Raw genomic sequence first — 14,713 nt, 5'->3', positions numbered from 1 at the left:
TTTTGAAAATTATATTTGGAGATCTGCAGGAGGTTTTGACAAAGTTGGATGGAAATTAAAGTTAATTGTTATCTAAATATTAACTTGAAGTAAGATTTATTAAAGTCAGTTGAAGTAAAAATTAAAGTTGATTTTATTTTATTCCTAAAATGTTATCATTTGAGTTGATAGAATCAATCAAATCCAAAGATATTCCAAAAGTCCCCAGGATTAGGGAGGTATACTTAAACTGTGTTAATAAATATGGACTATTATGAAGCACTATTATTAATATTATCAAACTCATTATTCTAAGTAATCAGTTATTATTAGAGATTATAAATTTGCTTAATACCATGTAGTAATAATTTATTTCCTGTCTTTACAGGTGAAGGTAACCCAGTTTGATGGGACTAGTTGACATGATTGTATATTGTTTCATCTCTTTACCTTTGGGGTGAGAAGAACTGCAGCTCGATGGAACTGGTTGAAGACATCTCTTCTCTCTCAAGTCTGTCTGGAACTTGTTGTCTGCATCTGTCCATCTTAGTGAGGAAAAAATAATATATCACCACTAACATAAATTTTATTAAAACAAAATTATTTAAACACTGCTGAAAAGCTGCAGTGCAAAATTACTGATGTGATCTCAATAGTCACCTAATGGTGTCTTATGTGGCTTGTTAAAGATCTCTTGTTGTTGGTTGACAAACAACATGCAATTGAGATATCACTTTACCTAAATATTAACATAATATATAACATTATAACACATCAGTGTTGGCAATTATTTTAACTTTGAAAAACTGTATTTTGTTTAGATATCCAACCTTTGTTTTAATATAAAGGGCAGATTTCCATTTACCTGCATGGCTGGATGGTGGTGCCGACGCTGGAGAGAAAAATTACATTAGATAAACAATAAAAAGAAATTAAATGAAAACAAAACTAACCAAAAATATATGACAGGATTATATACAACACTAAAACATATTGAAAAACAGGTTCCCTACTGGTGTTTTAGATTGTTAAAGATCTGTTGTTGGTTAACAAACAACATGTGTTGTAAAATTACTTAAATATCAACATGCTATTTCAGTAACTTTTATTAACTACAGAAAGAACCAAACTATGTAGCAAGCTTTTTAAAAACTAAATGAATATCATTCAACCAGTCCTTATAAATACCAGTTGTATTGCTTTAAATTTATGTTGATGCTTATTAGAATTTAAGAATTAATTAAGTTGTCTTACCAGATTTGGTCCTGAACGGTAACCCACCCAAGCAAGGCTAGGAAAAGCTAGTTATCTACAGAAATAAGAAAAAAAACGGGAAAAAAATGAAATCTTAATAGCTGATAAGATTTACAAGTTCTGTCTGTCGATTACGAGGTTTTCCTAGCCTTGGCTGGGTTGGTCGTTGGGGTGGTAGGGAGGATATGTTAGTTGGTGTTATATTTTGTTACTGTTGCCGTTACCTGCATATATGTATCTGTGCTTGGTATCAAGTCCCTCCCTTCCCAAGTGTCATTACGTACCTGCTGGAATGTTGGTTGTCACGTCTCAAGGGTGGAGCACCAACGTGTTTTGTTGTTAATATACTGAGGGAGATCAAATAAAGCAGTGCAGAGAGTCGTGCTGTGGTAAAAGGTAAAAAAAAAACAGGGAAAAATGAAATCTTAATGGTTGATAAGTGTGACGTCCCCGGAGCCTGTTGCCTTTGGTCTTGTGGTTTGAGCAGAAAGCCGGGAGTTTTTGTGGATTTTTTTTCCTTCTTTTTTTCTAAATGAATTAGTCTTTGTTAACTTCTATTACGTTTAGTTGAGCGCTTTGTTTGCAGGGAGTACGTGTTGGTCCGGTTAGTTTGGCTGCGCGTGGGGAAACGCCTTTAACAGGAAGCCTGGGCTCTCATGCAAAAGTGACGCACCTGAGGCGTTGAGTTGGCAACGCATTTTTTCTGGTTGGTGACTGAAGGGAAGTGTTTTTCGTCCTGCAAACTGTTAGCTTTAAACTGTGGATATTCGCTGAGGCATAGGAAGGTAAGTGTTAATTCACCTGTGTGTGCATTACCTGTAGGAGTGGTTCCCCTTGTAGGATTAAGCGGCGTCTCCCCTTTGGGTTTCGTCGAGGGGGGCTGGTAGTGTTGGGGTACGGCGGTTAGAGCTTCCTTTTCCCTTTTTCCTAAATTTGCTCGGGAGCACTTCCGTGGCTCGGCGGGGTTGCCAGCTTTCTGGTCGCCTCTGTCGGTCGAGCGGGCTTTGAGTGCGTAAATACCCGCCGCCAGGTCTCATGAAGACTAGGGGGAGTTATGTAACTAGTTTTTTGTTAGGCAGTCAGCTAGCGGGGAAGCTCCGTTTGGAGGCTGCCTATTCCTCCTGCGCGCACTACTGGGTTTTTAACACGTTGCATTCCCCTGTTCTCTGGTTGCGAATATTGGTGAGTTATGGAGGAGATTGTGAGAGCGTTTGTGGAGGCGCCCTCTGAAAAGTTTTTGGATCAGTGCACAAGGAATCAGCTGGTTAAGATGGCTGAGTTTTATAGTTTTGATGTGGGTGACAGACAATGACAAAGTCAACAGTCGGATGCTACATTGTGACAATAGCAGTAGCTAGCTTACACGGTGAATGAGTTAGCCAGAAACTCTTTAACAATATAAAAGTACAAAATTCACCTCTTTCCCTCGCAATGAACAACAATGACGAAATAAGTATCAACAATGTGTGTCGCTAAGTTTATAGTGCTTAAGTACGATAATCACCTTCAAACAGGGAAAATAGTGAGGGAAGAGGGGTGAAGAAACCCGCACACTTCTCTCGTTTTCACTCGTTTGTATTGAGTGAGGCAGAGAGCGCGATTCCCCCTACTGGAGTCATGAGGCATTACCAATAGATCAACGCACAATCAACCCAGAAAAAGAACACATATTACCTATTTGTACGGTTTACATTCTGGCTGGATATTCTCCACAGTAACAACCTTAGCAACATAACCGAAATAACATTAAAATTATATATTAATGAAATAGAATATATAAGACATATAATTGCATAACTCTGAAAAGAAATAAAATCATGTTTCTGAAAAATCTAATTATTTTCAAATTCTAAACTACCACATACTCCCCCTCAAAACAGATGTTGTCCCCAACATCCTGACATTTGACCTTTAGTGCAAATAAGAGATTAAACTACATACCATCAATAAACATTCACTGCCACATTACATACTATCACTTTTGCTATACCTTGCCTTATGCTCTACAAGTGTTCTTTTACAGGCTGGAACTTTTTTCATACATTCCTTCATATGGGTTAATACCCAGAGTCCATCAGTGTTCTCTTTTGGTCTGTGGGGCCTAAAGTGTCCAAGTTAACACAGTCCATTGCTGGCTTGTAACATAGTTCTGCTATTGCAGCATGTCCAAAGCAACTATACTCTCCTTTGATAAAGGTCCATGAGAGTGAGATGATTAACTGCAATCATGTGATGTTCTTTAGATGTGTAAGGTGAGCTGTAATCACAGTCTAAATGTGTACCAATTGTTCAACAGTCCCTTTGAATGTCAATTCTGTGTTGAACAGTCCATTTGCTTTGTCTAGAGTGTAATGTATGTGCATTTACTCCGTTCAGTGATCTGTGCTGTGTGTGATCACAATGTTTCTACCACTCATGTCCATAGGGTTGCTGGTAGTAGTATGGCTGCACAGTGTGTGTCCATGACACCTCAAGGTTTGTATGATGTGATAGTGTTCTCAGATTGTAGCAAGCTGGTGAGCCAAGTCGATCATATGTGAAGACCTTAGGTCGCCTGTGCTGTCTAGGCTGCTGAGGCCCCGGCTCACTGGTCCTGTTGTGCTCACTTGGGACAGGTGAAGGGATAGCCTCTTCCACAGGTAGGTCCTCAACATAACTGTCCTCTTGGTCCGGTAAGTGCTCCAGTTGGTTTATCACTTCATGTTCTCTCTCTGATTCAGATGACGCGTTTTCCCCCAACTGTATATGTTCAGCAGGTTTATCCGTCCTCTCAGGATTTGACATCTGAGGTTGACATGGCTGAAATGGCTGCTGAGGTGGCACTGGATAATATTCATCGTCGTCCTCCTCTTCCTCTGACTGCTCCACTTCCTCAGTTGTCTCTACAGTTCTTTTCTTTGCTCGTGGCTGGACAGACATTTGGAGTGGCAGATGGTCACACGGTAGGAGAAGATTGCAGTGTAATATCCTTGATCTCCCTTTTTCCTTCTCAGGTCTGAGTTCATAGACAGGGATGTCTTCACTGACTCGACGGACAACTGTATGGACCCAGTGGTTTCTCAACTTGCCTGGACCACCACAAGGTGTCATGATCCTGAATAAAACGCGATCACCAGGTCTTTTGCTCCTTGTGGCCGCTTTTGTGAGCATTCTCTCTTGTGATCCGGTCTGCCTCTTCCATGCCGTTTCCACTTTTCCATGTAGTGATGATGATTACTGTCTCCTTGTTCTGGGGTCAAGTTAAACAACATGTCAACTGGCAAGCGTGGAGAGCGTCCATATAACAAGTAAAAAGGAGAGAAACCAGTCACCTCACTTTGAGTACAATTGTACGCATAGATAAGTTTGTTCAGTGAGTCTTTCCAGTTGGTCTTTTGTCTTTCTGTGAGTGTCTTTAACATTTGGAGTAGTGTTCGATTAAACCGCTCCACCTGTCCATTCCCTTGGGGGTGGTAGGGAATAGTTCTTGACCCTGAAACTCCACAATAGTTTTTCAGTTGTGCAAACAGCTGATTTTCGAATTCGCCACCCTGATCATGGTGTATTCTTGTCGGGAAGCCAAATCTTAGAGCATAGTCATTAAAGATTTTGTCTGCAGCTGTTTTGCCTGATTTGGAAGTCGTGGCGTACGCCTGGGCGAAGCGTGTAAAATGGTCAATGATGACAAGAATATATTCATAACCACCCTTGCACTTGTCAGGTGGAGAAAATCAACAGAGACAAGCTCAAACGGGTGAATTGTGACAATGTTAGTCAGTGGTGCTTGTGTGTCACGGCACGGCTTCTTGTGTTGAAGACACACACATCTTCTCATGACAGAATCCTCTATCTCTCGTTGCATATAGGGCCAGTAGAACCAGTCCCGTATCAGTGACGTTGTCCTATCTACACCTTGATGGCCCATTTCATCGTGGAGTTCCCTCAACACTGTACTTTTGTGCTTTCCTGGTAGGACCAGCTGTTTTCTGCGAGCTGTTTTTCTGTATAAGACCCCATTCTCACTCATCTCTAATTTGTCCCATTCTCTCAGAAGACAAGTGATCTGTGAGCTGAGTTGTTTCAGTTCTGGACCTGATGGCTTTTGCTCTGATAGTTTACACTGAATCACAGGTCCAATAGTCAGATCACTCCTCTGGTCCTGTTTGATCTGTCCTGTTGTCAGCGGGATGATGGATGTGTCTGTAGTTATGGTTGCACACTTGACCGAGACACCCATGGACCATGACACACTAGATTCATCCTGATTTTCCACTGCCTGTGAAGTTGCTCCAAGCACATCATATGACATTTCCTCTGAGCACTCTTTCATGAACTTCTCCATATCTATAGGCATCCTAGACAGACTATCTGCGTCAATGTTTTTCTTACCAGGGCGATATTTGATTGTGAAATGGAAATCTGCCAATTCCGCAACCCATCGGCACCCTGTTGCATTCAATTTGGCAGTAGACAGTACATAGGTAAGTGGACTATTGTCGCTATAGACTGTGAAGAATGGTGCATAGTAGAGGTAATCACAAAATTTTTCTGTGATTGCCCACTTGAGGGCTAGAAACTCTAACTTGCCTGAATGCAGATGGTAATTCTTCTTGGCTGCAGTTAAAGTACGAGAGCCATAAGCGATTACACGGAGGTTTCCATTCTGCTTTTGATACAATACTGCACCTAGTCCCTGGTTTGATGCATCAGTATGCAGAATAAACAGCTGCAAGAATTCTGGGAAGCCTAGAACAGGAGGCTGAGCTAGACAGTCTATCAACTGCTCTAATACTGACTGATGCATGTCGGTCCACTGAATAGGTGTACTCGATTGAACTCCTCTGCTGTTTCGTTTTGTTTGCCACTTTCTCCTTTTGTTTTGCAGAGTTTCAGTTTCTGCAGGTCCTTTAAGCAGGTCATACAGAGGGCTGGTGATCCGTGAGAAATCCTTGATATACTGTCTGTAATAACTCAACAGTCCCAACACTGCTCTTAACTCACCAACAGTACCTGGCTGTTTGTTTTTCAGAACCATCACTGCAGCAGCATTATCGGCTGGATCTATCCTGTTTCCCTCTGCAGACACAATCCTGCCAAGGTACCGTACTTCCGCTTTAAAGAGGTCACACTTCCTGGGTTTTAGTTTTATTTCATGCTCCCTCAGCCGTCGCAGGACCGTCCTGACGTCATTAACATGATCCTCAAATGTTCTGCTAAACACTAGGACATCGTCAAGGTAAGGCACACATATTTTGTCCCTTAATCCCTACAAGCACTCTTCCATGCAGCGCTGAAATACTGCAGGCGCGTTCATGAGTCCAAATGGGATTCGTACCCATTCACATAGGCCCCAGGGGGTCACGAAGGCTGTTAGATGTTTACTGTCCTTACCCATGAACCCCTGTTGGTATGCCTTACCCTGGTCCAGCAGTGAAAAGAGGGTGTTTCCACCCAGATTGTCCATAATGTCCTGCACTCTGGGGATGGGGTGGCGATCTGGGTGAGTTTTCCTGTTGAGCTCCCTGTAGTCGATACATAAGCGCAGGGTACCGTCTTTTTTTCTCACACAGACTACTGGGGAGGAAAAGGACGCAGTGGATTTTTCCACCCACCCCTGCGCTATCAGATCCTGTAAGTAGTCTTTCATCTCCCGGTACAAGGGCTTTGGAACAGACAGATATGTCCTCAACACTGGTTCATTATCTTTTAGTGAAATGTTCATTGTTCATGTGTCCTCACTTGAACTCTTAGCCTGGACTTTGTGGACTGAGGCAGTAGATAGGCAGTCTGATTTGAATATGTTGGCAGGATATACTTATCTAACAGACTGCATTGTTCCAATAGCAGTCCTTCCTGACAATGTGAGGTCATGGCTGGTAGGATTTTGCATACTGACAACTATTTTTGGGGTCATGCCTGCCTTCACTGACACCTTTTAGCACTAGCATGGGTATCAGTAACTCTTCATCATTAGCAGTAAATTTAAAGCTTACCTCAAGCCAACCAATGTATGGCATTTCTGTTCCATTGGCTGCTTCAATGTGCAAAGGGTCAAGTGGATCAATTAGCTCTGCTACATCCCTTAGTTTTGCATCAGGTAAGTGGCTCTCTTTCCAGACCTCATCTATAGCACAAATTTGTGAACCTGTGTCCCAAAGTGCCTGAATTCTCTGTTTGTGCAGAAAACACCTGATGACATTTCTTTCCTACTAACTCCCTTACAGTTGGTGTTTTCACTGGTTCGCAAATTTTTCTACACTTGGACTTCTCACATGACTGTGTTTCCTGTTTCTTAATGCCTGAACATGTGTATGGCTTACAGTTTCTTTTGTGAGCCTGCCAGTGGGTCTCTTGGCATTCTTTTGAACAGTACAGTGTTGTTTTACAAACAGAACAACATTTTAGTTCCTTTCTTTCTTTCTCTTCTTCACAGCTAGCACAACAGGGGGACTTATCTGTACTGCAGGTTGCCCCATGTCCTGCGGGAGCAACCCCTCTTAGTTTAAAGGGCTCTCTCCAGCTGGTTTTGTCAGTCTCTGTGCTTTACATCCTGCATGAAAATGCTCACTACTTCTGCACCTAAAGCAGTGTTGACAGTAGTCCTCACCTGCCTGGATACAAGCAAAACACCTAGGGCGGGGGCGTGGTGCTGGGTAATATCGCTGTGGTGCAAATCTTTGCTGGAACTGTGCTTTTTCCCTCACATGTCCAGGTCCAAGTGCTGGTCGGTACTCCTGCTGGTGGTAAAACTGCATACAGTTTTGTTCAGCCTTAGAGGAGGGCTGTGGGGTTGCAGGTGCTGATTTTTGAATGGTTTCTCTAATCTGGGAAACTTCAGCTCTCAGATCTTTCAGCAGCACCATGTCAGAATGCATTTCTTTCATTTCTGAGAGGAGGTCCGGGGGTAGAGTGGCTGTACTTTGCTGGGTGGTACTTTTCCACTGGGGATTCACTGTGCTGGACAGTGTTTACATGAGTCACTTGTGATGGGGCTGATTGTTTCTTTTTGTCCTGTCTCTCCTTTTCATTGGCATGTGCAATGTTCACCTTCTCCAGCAGTAGCTCATCTGATGTATTTGTTTGCAGGAGGTAAGGCTGCAGGTCACTTTTAATATTATCATTCTGCAGACCAGTCAGGACAGTATGCATGAAAAGACTCTGGACTAGTGCCGTGTCATATTTGAGACTTGATTCAACTTCCTGATAAGCAAACAGAATTTTCTGTCTCAGGTCCATTGCCCTTATCAGGAAATTTGGGGGGTTTTCTTTACTACTCTGGACCTCATAGGTGAGTTGTATATATAACTTTGTGGCACTTCTTTCCTGGTAATGGGACCTGAGGATTCTCCTAAGAGCAGGCAATGTGAGGTTTTCTTTTCCTTCAAGGTAACTCCTTAACTGCAGGCCTGGTGTGATGGCACGGATTACAGCATCAGTGATCTCTGAGTCTGGGTAGCCTTTGCTGAGCCCATTTTCAATTTGCCTAGCTAGACTGGAAAAGGTGAGTCTATCTTTTTGTCCGGGCTCCCCTATTTGGCCAGATATCTTAAAATCTTTGCGCCATATAGAGCCATTTGGCAGTGCTGAAGCCATGTTCTTTACTGGGGTGCTAGAACTCAAAGGTAAATTCATGCTATTTTTCATCAGATCATGCATTGCACTCTCTTTTTCACGTAATGACAGCCTTAATACCTCTACCTCCTTCTGGAGGCTTTCCTGTTCCTCAATTTGATTTAGAAGTTCACTTGCAATATATTCTTTGTCCATTTTTATTTTGTCTGAGCATTAAGGAGTTCAGACATACCTTCTTCCTCTAGGTTGGCTAACTCTTCCCATTCGAGGTACCTTATGACATGTGAGACTAACTGACTGCGTGTCTTACCAGTCACATGCTCTTTTCCTGGTCCTGAGATTTGAAGTGCATCACATACTTTAATCAGCTGCTCTACAGTCAGTTTATATAGTGCTCCTTTAATCTCCAGCTGCAGTTTCTCTAATTCAGATTCCATTTTATCAGAGGAGTTGGCATAAACAGTCAAATGAGGGTTTATCAAGCTTGATTGGTTTTCGCTGCTCCCTAGTGGTCACGTTGCTCACTTCAGGACACAAACCACCAATATTGGTCTGAAAACCACCTCTGCTGTTTTGCTGAGCTCCTTTCTGATGCCTGGGTAGTTTGGAGGGATGATCGACAAGAGGATTTCTCTTACAGGTTAGGGATGGTCCTCCAGCCAAACATCCCAGCGGTGCCTCCAAATGTTGTGCCCTTAAAACAGGGAAAATAGTGAGGGAAGAGGGATGAAGAAACCCGCACACTTCTCTCGTTTTCACCTGTTTGTATTGAGTCTTAATTATGTACAGTACAACCAAATTCACATATTTTCTCAGTCGGAATACACTCAGTCTCAGGACCACAGTTTCCACAACTAAGTTATCCTCTGTTTTTTCAAAATAATGTAAATTATATTTTTAACCAACATAAACTGTAACTTAAATGAAATACATTTACCTTTTTAACTTTCATATTTTACCTAACACATGAAATGACCTTTTACCATAATAAAATAATGTTTTTAAACCTTACAGACAAACTTAAATGCAGAAAATGGCGGAACAGTCGGATGCTACATTGTGACAATAGCAGTAGCTAGCTTACATGGTGAATGAGTTAGCCAGAAACTCTTTAACAATATAAAAGTACATAATTCACCTCTTTCCCTCGCAATGAACAACAATGACGAAATAAGTATCAACAATGTGTGTCGCTAAGTTTATAGTGCTCAAGTACGGTAATTACCTTAAAACAGGGAAAATAGTAAGGGAAGAGGGGTGAAGAAACCCGCACACTTCTCTCGTTTTCACTCGTTTGTATGGAGTGAGGCAGAGAGCGCGATTCCCCCTACTGGAGTCATGAGGCATTACCAATAGATCGACGCACAATCAACCCAGAAAAAGAACACACATTACCTATTTGTACGGTTTACATTCTGGCTGGATATTCTCCACAGCAATAACCTTAGCAACATAACCGAAATAACATTAAAATTATATATTAAGGAAATAGAATATATAAGACATATAATTGCATAACTCTGAAAAGAAATAAAATCATGTTTCTGAAAAATCTAATTATTTTCAAATTCTTAACTACCACACATGCAGCTCGAGAAAGAGAAGGAAGTTGCAGTAGAAAAGATGCGCCGGGGTATGGAGATGGAAAAGGTGTTGTCATTGGAGAAGATGAGACAAGAAACTGAACAGGCAAAGCTTGAGCTGCAAAAACTAAAACTGACTTTGATTAGAGAGGGGAAAGTTGCGGCTGATGTTCTGCTTACTGATGGTTCCTCCGTTTCAAGTGGGACCCAGGGGAGGTCCGTGGATGATTTAAGTGAGTTGAGGCTGGTTCCCAGGTTTAATGAGAGAGACCCAGAAACGTTCTTAGCGATGTATGAGCGGCTGGCTGATGCGCGGGGCTGGCCTGATTCCACTCGCACTTTTAATGTTACATTATGTGTTAACCGGCAGGGCTCAGGAGGCTTATTCATCATTGACTAGCAGTGATTGTTTGAAATATGATTTAGTGGAGTCTGTTGTTCTCAAGGCATATGAGCTGGTACCTGAGGCTTATCGCCAACGATTCAGGAGTTGGAAAAGGGGTGACAAGTCGCATTTGGAGTTTGCTCGTGATATCTCTACTCACTTTGATCGTTGGTGTGCTGCTGCTTAGGTTGACTCTCATGAGGCTCTGCGTGACTTAATTATTCTGGAGCAGTTTAAGAACTCTGTACCGGAGCGCATCGCCACTTATATTAGTGAGCGGGCAGTTAAGACAGCAACTGAGGCCGCTGCTTTGGCGGATGACTATGTTTTGACGCACGGTGGGGAGTGTCCTGTTGCTCAGGGTGGCGGTGGACACAGGGAAAATTCCTCGGCCGAGGGTGCGTGGTTTGCTCGTCCAGTGAGACTGGTTGCGCTGGAACAGAGACATGAACGTGGTGCTCTTGAGTCTGACAAAATTTGCAATTATTGTCATAAACGAGGGCACTGGAGGAGAGACTGCTACGCTTTAAAATCTAGGACTAAGCAGGCTAGTGCTAGTGTTAACCCCAAGCCAGCAATGTTTGTTGCACCTGTCTCTGAGCAGGTTTCTGAGCTTGCAAGTGGTGAGTTGAAACCACAGGTGTCTAGTCCGGAGCTGGAATCGTACTTGCCTTTCATCACTGAAGGTTTTGTCTCTCTGGTAGGGAGTGATGAGAAAGTGCATGTAAGATATTGCGTGACACTGGTGCTTTTGATTAATTCATTTTAGCATCAACTTTACCATTTTCAGATGACACCTACATGGGTTCTTTCATTCCGGTGCTTGGAATGGGCTTAAAAATTCTACGTGTACCTCTCCATAAATTGATGATGTTCTCTGATCTGTTTCAGGGTGAGGTGACGGTTGGCGTGCGGCCGGCTCTGCCTGTGCAGATCCAGATATCTGGATGCAGAGGTCAAATACATGCTTGATAGTGGTATTGCAGAGCCATCTTGTTCTAGCTGGGCATCACCTTGTTTGCTTGTGCCAAAGTCTGATAATACTCCTATGTTTTGTTCAGACTTTCGTAAAGTTAGTAATGTCACAAAACCAGACTCTTTTCCACTTCCCCGTATGGAAGACTGTATTGATCAAGTCGGCTTGGCTAAGTTTGTTAGCAAGTTTGACCTTCTGAAGGGCTACTGGCAGGTTCCGTTGTCTGAAAGAGCACGTGAGATTGCTGCGTTTATTACACCCACGGGGTTGTACTCTTATAATGTGATGCCTTTTGGTTTGCGGAATGCGCCAGCAACCTTTCAACGCTTGATGAACAGGGTTGTTGGAGATCTGGAAGGTTGCTCGGTGTATCTTGATGATGTGGTCATCTATTCTGATGACTGGGATGCCCATCTTGACCGCATTGAGAGGTTGTTTGACCGCTTGGCTCATGCACATCTGACTGTTAATCTTGCCAAGTGCGAGTTTGCGAAGGCCACAGTCTCTTATTTGGGTCGTGTGGTGGGGCAAGGCAGAGTGTGTCCCGTGCATGCGAAAGTGCAGGCTATTGATGACTCTGCTCCACACACAACTAAGAAGGAGCTCATGCGTTTTTTGGGATTAGTTGGTTATTATCGTTGCTTTTGTAGGAACTTTTCTTCTGTTGTTGCGCCTCTCACTGACATGTTAAAAGCTAAGGCCAAATATGTGTGGTCCTCACACAGTGTCAGAAGGCTTTTGAAAGTGTTAAAGCCCTCATCTGTAACGCTCCTGTTTTTGGCTGCTCCACAGTGGGAGAAACCATTCAAACTGGAGGTAGATACAAGTTTTGTGGGTGCAGGGGCCGTGCTGTTACAGCCTGATGACTTAGGAGTGGATAAGCCAGTTTCTTTTTTTTTCAAGGAAATTTAATAAACATCAACTGAATTACTCAGTCATTGAAAAGGAAACACTAGCCTTGCTTTTGGCTTTGCAGCATTTCAGTGTGTATGTTAGCTCTGTCCCTGTTATGGTCTTTACAGATCACAATCCTTTAACATTCTGAGAGGCTGATTCGCTGGGCTCTGATGCTCCAGTTCTATGAGTTAGATATTCGTCATATCAAGGGGCAGGACAATGTGGTGGCAGACGCATTGTCTCGGGCTCCCTGTGAATGATGTCTTTTTTTTAATGTGGTTATTTTGCTCTATTTGGTTCCATCATCTTGTTTTCTCGTTCTTTCCTTTTAATCAGCTTCCAGGATCCAGTTGCTGAGGATCGAGAGGGGGGAATCACGGGAGGGAACAAACGGTGAGGTGTTACTTTATTTGGTATTATGTATGTGTATATGTGTATATGTATATGTGTGTGTGTGTGTGTGTGTGTGTGTGTATGTATGTATATACATATACATATACATATATATATATATTGTAGCGACCCTGTTAATGTTCTTGTACTGTTAAGCGTTTGTTGGTAGCCACATGTTAAGAGGGCGTGAGTAGGGGAGGGGCAGGGATGTGAGTGTGTGTGTGCGCGTGCGCGAGGAGGAGAGTGAGTGAGAGAGCGAGAGGCGCGAGTGACAGCAGCTACAGTTCTGTGAGTTCGAGTTACATTATTGTTGTTGTTTTTTTGGCGTGGTTACGGCCAACAGTAACCCATCCTGTTCAGCTAAATAAACGGTACAGTGCCGATCAGTTGCCTGTTATTTGAACACGTCCTGGCGGACGCTACAATATATATATATATATATATATATATATATATATATATATATATATATATATATATATATATATATATATATATATATATATATATATATCCACACACTGTATTGTAGTTTATACTTTGTTGTTTTATTTAGTAAACATTAGTTATATGAGAGAATCACTTGTTTTGGTGCCAGGGTTCCCTCTGGGACCCTGACTTTATGGGGGGGTGTGACGGCCCCGGAGCCTGTTGCCTTTGGTCCTGTGGTTTGTGTCTGTGTGTTTGCAGGTCCTTGGATGGGTGGAGCCGATGTCATTCGAATACTAACTGGAAACACCTGGCCAGTGCCCCAGAAAGCATTTAAACCTGCCTGCACTGATTCCTCTCACTCTGATCACTTCTCCACTCACCACGCTGTGGTTGTTTTTTGCGTTGCCTTTTTGGTTTTGTTTTGCACTGATAACACGCACCTTACATTATACGACCCATCCACACACTTTCAACCACCACTGATACTGATTTCCACACCCCATTGCAATTATTGTTATTTACTTTAATAAACTTCAGTTTATTATCGCTGAGTTTGGGTGTGCGTCTCCCTCCTTTGTTGTGGCCTGCGAGCCAGTCATAACAATAAGATTTACAAGTTTTCAGTTCTTTCTGTGGTGATTGTGGAGATAATTCTTGTCTTCTCTTGTTGAATTGTTTTGTGGAACTTCTTTAAGAATTAATGTGGACTCGGTAAGGAATATTAGTTTTGTGTGTTACGTTACCTGCATATATGTATCTATGCTTGGTATCAAGTTCCTCCCTTCCCAAGTTTCATTATGTACCTGCTGGAATGCTGGTTGTCACGTTTAAAGGATGTGGCACCAATGTGTGTTAAGTATTAATATACTGAGAGAGATAAAATAAAGCAGTGCAAAGAGTCACGCTATGTAAAAAGGTAAAAAGTTTGTCAAACATCATTTCAAGATGTCAGCAACCTGGCAGTAACTGATAGGTCCTAAATTTATTCATGACATGACAATGACCCTGATCTCAACATCATGGAGTCAATCTGGGATTACATGAAGAAGCACCTGAGATGGCCTAAATAATAAATCCACAGAAGAACATTCTTTCTCCAAGTTGGTTGAACTATCTGTCATTTTTCTTGGAAGGACAGTCCTTATCCGTCAGTGGTCGGGGTGTTGATAGCGATGATCCCACTAAGTTGAAAACCAGCCTCTTTTTTAAGATGTTTGCACAATAGTAAAAAGAAGACGGTACATAACTGAAATGGCATCTAGT

General features: G+C 42.4%; 1 long non-coding RNA gene across 1 annotated transcript; it reads right to left on the bottom strand.

Moving 5' to 3' along the window:
• Positions 1-435: 435 nt before the first annotated feature.
• On the bottom strand, positions 436-1,279 carry LOC121901291. Its single transcript, XR_006097229.1, has 3 exons — positions 1,234-1,279; positions 845-871; positions 436-524 (listed from the first exon to the last, which is right to left on the bottom strand). It is a non-coding gene; the product is annotated as an uncharacterized LOC121901291 (long non-coding RNA).
• Positions 1,280-14,713: the final 13,434 nt, after the last annotated feature.

This window comes from Thunnus maccoyii, chromosome 8, assembly GCF_910596095.1.
Source record: "Thunnus maccoyii chromosome 8, fThuMac1.1, whole genome shotgun sequence".
Lineage (NCBI taxonomy): Eukaryota > Metazoa > Chordata > Actinopteri > Scombriformes > Scombridae > Thunnus > Thunnus maccoyii.
This window is presented reverse-complemented; position numbering and strand designations above follow the sequence as displayed.